Source organism: Mustela erminea, chromosome 1 (genome assembly GCF_009829155.1).
Source record: "Mustela erminea isolate mMusErm1 chromosome 1, mMusErm1.Pri, whole genome shotgun sequence".
NCBI lineage: Eukaryota > Metazoa > Chordata > Mammalia > Carnivora > Mustelidae > Mustela > Mustela erminea.
The window spans coordinates 152,884,455-152,890,018 of NC_045614.1; the positions used below are offsets into that span (position 1 = coordinate 152,884,455).

The window sequence follows — 5,564 nt, forward strand, 5'->3', positions numbered from 1 at the left end:
TGAGATTGAGCCGTAGGCGGGCTCCTGGCTCAGCAGGGAGCCTGCTTCTCCCTCAGCTCTGCCTGCTGCTCTCCCTCCCCCTGCTCCTGCTCTCTCTCACTTTCTTGCTCTACTTCAAATAAGTAAACAAAAAATCTTAAATAAGATGAGTCAAAATCTCCATCTTCTACATGGATAAGTTTATAGAACACTTCGACTCCATTCATCTCCTGTTCTCCTTTCATAAAATTATAATGTGCTATATTTTTTGTCATGTTTTGTTTTTTAAAATCCCATTATCATTACTCTTTTTTTCTTTTTTTAAAGATTTTATTTATTTATTTGACAGAGAGAGAGAGAGATCAATCACAAGTAGGTAGAGGCAGGCAGAGGGAGAGGGGAAGCAGGCTCCCTGCTGAGCAGAGAGCCCGATGCGGGGCTCGATCCCAGGACCCTGGGATCATGACCTGAGCCGAAGGCAGAGGCTTTAAGCCACTGAGCCACCCAGGCGCCCCTATCATTACTCTTTTATACGGCGAACTACCTTTTCCATTTGCCTGCCCAACTTTCTGCTTCTTTGTTTAGCATTTTTCTTGCATCTCAGGCCTGACACCACAAATTCCTTCTGCCTGATGTACACCTTGGAGGATTTCCTTTGATGACCTGCTGAGAGCACACTCCCTGTTTTAAATTTTTCTGAAATTTCTGTATTCCTTCCTCAGGCCTGAAGGATTTTTATTGGTTGAAAAAACTAGCTTGGCAGCGCATCGGAAGGAATTGTCCCCCTCTCTTCTGTTCTGCCTGTTAAGTCAGTTGTCACACTGGCTGTCATTGCTTTGAAGGTTCGTCGTGTCAGAGGTAAAAGTCTGGATATTTTTATCCCCAAATCTTCTCTGCCTTTGGTTATCTAGTTTCATGATACTGTGTGTGGAGAGGAGCTCCTTTTTATGTATTCTGCTTGGGATTGTCGATCTAAGCGATCAGCTCTTCAGCAGCCGCCCAGCGCTGGGGCATCCTGTCTGCATCTCACCGTCCTCTCGTACCTTCTTCTTCCTCTGGACAGCACGTGCTCCAACTTGCTGCGAAACCACGCTTCCCAGCTTTGTCCAACTGTGCTTTAAACTTTAGTTCTCAGTTCTAGGAGTTATATTTGGTTTTCAAATCTGCTCAACCATTTTTCAGTGTCCTACTCTCCTATTTTCAAGCATGTCTTATATTTTTAAAACTGTACTCATTTGCACTTTAATTTATATTTGGGAACTCCAGAGTCGCTTTTCACTTTGAGAGTGGGCTGCTTTTGCTTTTAAGGGTTGTCACTAGTGGTGCGGCTTCCTTGTGTGCTTATCGACCGTGTGCTGCTCACAGTCCTGGAAATTATTGATGTGTTCGCACCATAATCATACACAAGGACTGCTTTTCCCAGAAAAGAATGGTCTTTGTTTCTACCATGCATTTGAGATCCCATGTGTCTGGAACCACTTTAATTCTTGATCTTGACACCCCATCCTCACTCTAGCAATGCTAAGTTGGGCTTTAATTCTACTTGGGGTCAGTACTGGGTCTTGGGGTTGGGCTTCTGTGTAATACTTGTGTCTTCTGCTCAGCACCAAGGAAACTTTGTCCACTCCCAGGCTGATGGAAGAAAGAATCCAAATTTACTACTGGGGCCCCAACTTAATGGGAAGGGTCTATCAGACTCCTCAACTTAAATGGGACCTGGTCACTCACTTCTGCCTCACTTGCTTCTGGGTCCAAGGTGGCTTGGCGTGCCCTCTTGACTTTCTAGGCTCTTATCGTATCTTGGAGTTTGGCTTGCTCATTCCTCATTATGTTCACTCTCAGATGGTAAGATTTTTAGAATACTTTACTGAGCATTTTAATTGCACTCATTAGAAGCACTGGCCCAAAAACCTAACCCATTGCAGGTAGCAGAAATCAAAATCTTCACTTTGCTTTGATGTTCTTCATATCACTATGTTTATAGGCATGTCTTAATCCAAATCAGGATACATTGTGATCTGTGGAGCTATGGATTCAGGTTTATCAATCCTGGGAATTGTCCAATTACCTTCTAAAATGTTGCCTCATTTACTAAATATAATGAAGTACATTAGACTTCTGATTCCATCCTCCATTATTTCCTAACTGATCTTTCATAGCCCTTCTCTTTACCTTTCCTGTCCTCTAGATAATTTATAGATAGGGTTCAAGTTTAAATCACTTTAGTTACATCTAGTCTGTTTTTATTCACCCACTGAGTTCTTGATTTCAGGGCCTATAGTTCTCTTTTTTCTGACAACTGAGCACTGTTTTTGTGCTCTTCTTTGTAACTGTATTTCCAGTTCCTTCCAAAACAAGGCCCCAGGATCCCCCAGTCTCAAGTATGTCCCTGAGCTTGGTCCACTGCAGTCTTGTGTTCATGCTTGGGTATTCGTTCATCAACATTAAACTCCACGATAGATGATGGGACATAGCAGGACTCCCTCTTCCATGCCAGGAGTCCTCTGCTGACCTCAGAGGTGGAAACACACTGGAACTTTCCCTTGGAACTGGGCTGTGATGACAAGTGCCTGCCAGGAGCATCATCATCTTGTCCTTGACCCTCCCTCTAGTTTCCAAAGATATAACATTAAATAATCTTCTTTGAAGACACTGGTAAAAATTCCAAAAGACAAAACACATGCCACCAGTGCGCTGTGCTTTCAGATATTCTGCGTTTAATTCAGCTGACAAATGAGCTGATTGATGTGTCCCCTCGAGAGCCAAGTAAGCCCACCTCCTTGAGGAAGCCCAGTATTCTTGGTAGCAGGATAGGCCACTGAGAGATGGAAAGGATGTAAGAATGCAGAGATCTGGAAGTTCTTCCCTGGAAAGACAATTTCATAAATGAGGTCTTCCAAGCAAGTAACACCCTACTTCCCCAGGTGCTCGTCAATCACTGTGTTGTCTGTCAAAGGGATGGTTTTATTCTTCACCTTGTCTTGTCCATGTTTCAAGATGAGTTTCTGGGCAGACTTCAGATTTGGAAGTCCTCGGGTCATGTAAGTTTCCACTCTATGTAGTGTTTTTATGGTCTGGGGGGTTACTCTGAAAAAGACATCACTGAAAATCTTCGGGCGAAGCCTGGCAGTAGTCCTCTGCACCAGTGAACTCACCCCATTCATCCTTTGGATGCATACAGCAGAACCCAAGGAATATTTATTTGGCACTTCCAAGCCACAAGGTTTCACTTCTACTCGTCTGAGGCGCAACCTGTCATGTTGCTGCCGCCGGGAATCATGTAAGAACCATTTCGGTCCCTTAAAACTGAGCTCTTTTCCTTTCTTCTGCTCCTTGTCCAAAAGTGCCAGCTTTGCTTGAGAGGCTTCAAGGGCCTGATAAGCCATCATCTTTTTCAGATTTTCTGGAACCAGAGGGATCTTGTATCTTTGCTCTTGCTGTTGTTTCCAAACCTGCGGCTACTGCTCTATAGTTTTCATTTTTATGGTTAACTATTAAAGTCTGTTTATTCTTAATACTGTAGGCTCATCTTTATAATTGTAACTACTAGCTACTCTGCATTTTCTCTCTTAAGTCCTTGATGGTGTCAATCTGTTTTTTCCACGTTTCTGTGATCACTCAGGGCCTGCCAGCTCTTATGTTTGGAAATCATTAAGCAATGCTGAGTCTGTAGGCCCAACTTGAAGAGTTTCCCCCCACCAGACTTGACTCTGCTTCTACCGGTATCCAAGGAGTACCCCCCACCCATCCTGGGAGCACCTCAGTCTACTGATGCCCCTGTTCTTCAGGCCTGGGCCCCAGATGCAATTGCTCCTGGACATGTAAGCCCCAGCACCAGTCCCCATCCTGATTAATCCAGATTTAGTTCTAATTGCTTAGTTTTGGGCTTAGTGTGGGGGAGGGAAAGGGAAAAGTTCTTGGGGAAACCTTCTACTTTTTGTGAGCTAGTTCTGAGTTCTAGTTGTCATGGAGATGAGTAGTTCAGAGGTCCTGCCTGCTTGATAGCAAAATCAGATACTTAAAGTTCTCCATTTTATTTCTCAAAACATATTAAGCATGACTATTTTATGAACTGTACTTTGAGAATTCCAGTACCTCAAGCCTTCATGGGTTTCATTATGTAGCGTTCAAACTTTTTTACTTTGCATTAGATTAAAAAAAAAAAAGGCTTGAAGTGAACAAATCTTAAATATACAGATAATGTACCTTCACATTATGTACACACGTTTAACCGTACCCAGATCAGCATGTAGGACTTTTCCGTTACTCCAGAAACTTTCACTAGGCCCCGTTGCTAGTCAACTCCTCTCCAACTCCAGGTACACTAATTTGACTTCTATCAAGCTGGCTAGGTTTTCCTGTTCTTGACCTTTATATAAATGGAGTACAGTGTATACTACTCTGTGCCTGGCTTCTTTCATCTAACATGTCTTTAATACTCATTTACATTATTGCACGTATCTGTAATTCCTACTTTGCTTTTTGTTTTATAATGTAGTATTTCACTGCATGATTTACAATCAACTTTCTCTTGATATCCACCCTTAGAAATAAAAGAGCTATGAAAATTTTGGAGATTTTCATTTCTCTTGGCAATTCCCACCTCCCCCTTCCCTACCAGTAGTAATTCTGGGTTATAGCACAGAAATAATTTTAAACTTTTTTCTTAAAAACTTCATCTTTCCAAGGTAGCTATACCATTTCACATTCTAAACAGCAATGTAGGCAGTTCCAATTGTTTCTACATCCTTGGTATTATGTCTGCTTCTCATTGTATTGGCTATGCCGCGTTACCTTATTTGTGGTTCTAATTAGTATTACTAATCATGTTAAGCAACTTTACATATGCTTATTTTAAAAAGTGTTTAGGTCATTACCTGTTTGTGTGTATATTTTATGACATATCCTGTCAGATATATTTTAAATATTTTCTTGCAGACTGTGGCTGCACTTTTATTTTAATGATGTTTTTAATTTTGAGGGCTTTTTCTTAATGGTTGGTGCCTCCTGTGGACTCTAATCCCTGCCTACTCCAAGTTTGCAAACGTATTTTTTTTTTTTTCCAGAAGGTTTGCAATTTTAATCTTTAGACCTGTATTGTTTTGAGTATGGTGAGGTAATGGCTCACTTTTCCTGCTGATGTCCAGCTGCTCTTATGGGGGTCAGGGACAATGAAAAAGACTGTATGTGACTTAGGAAAATTCACATCAAATAACCTACACCACTAAAACATCTGAGTAAGTTCAATCAACGGATATCAATCTTACTGGATAATCTTGAAAGGTAAGATTCAGAAATAGCAAAAGTGGGCCTTTTATCCTTGGCTATTTAGAAGACTTAAGAATTGAGGGGCTTTGGAAAGTAGGAGGGACTGGGACACAAAACAGGACTCTAACACTCAATTTTGTTGAGCTGGATGTGCTGAGCTACTTTTAATGAGACTAGGTTTAGAATCCTAGGTCTACCACTAGTTTGAAAAATCTCGAGACACTTTTAAAATTATTTGAGAGAGCACACATAGGCATGAGCACAGGGAGGGGCAGGTGAAGAGGGAGAGGAAAAGGGAGAGAATCCCAAGCAGGTTC

At 41.8% G+C, this 5,564-nt stretch overlaps 1 pseudogene; it reads right to left on the minus strand.

Moving 5' to 3' along the window:
* Window positions 1–727: 727 nt before the first annotated feature.
* LOC116591289 lies at window positions 728–4,228 on the minus strand (annotated as a pseudogene).
* Between the last annotated feature and the right edge of the window lie 1,336 nt (window positions 4,229–5,564).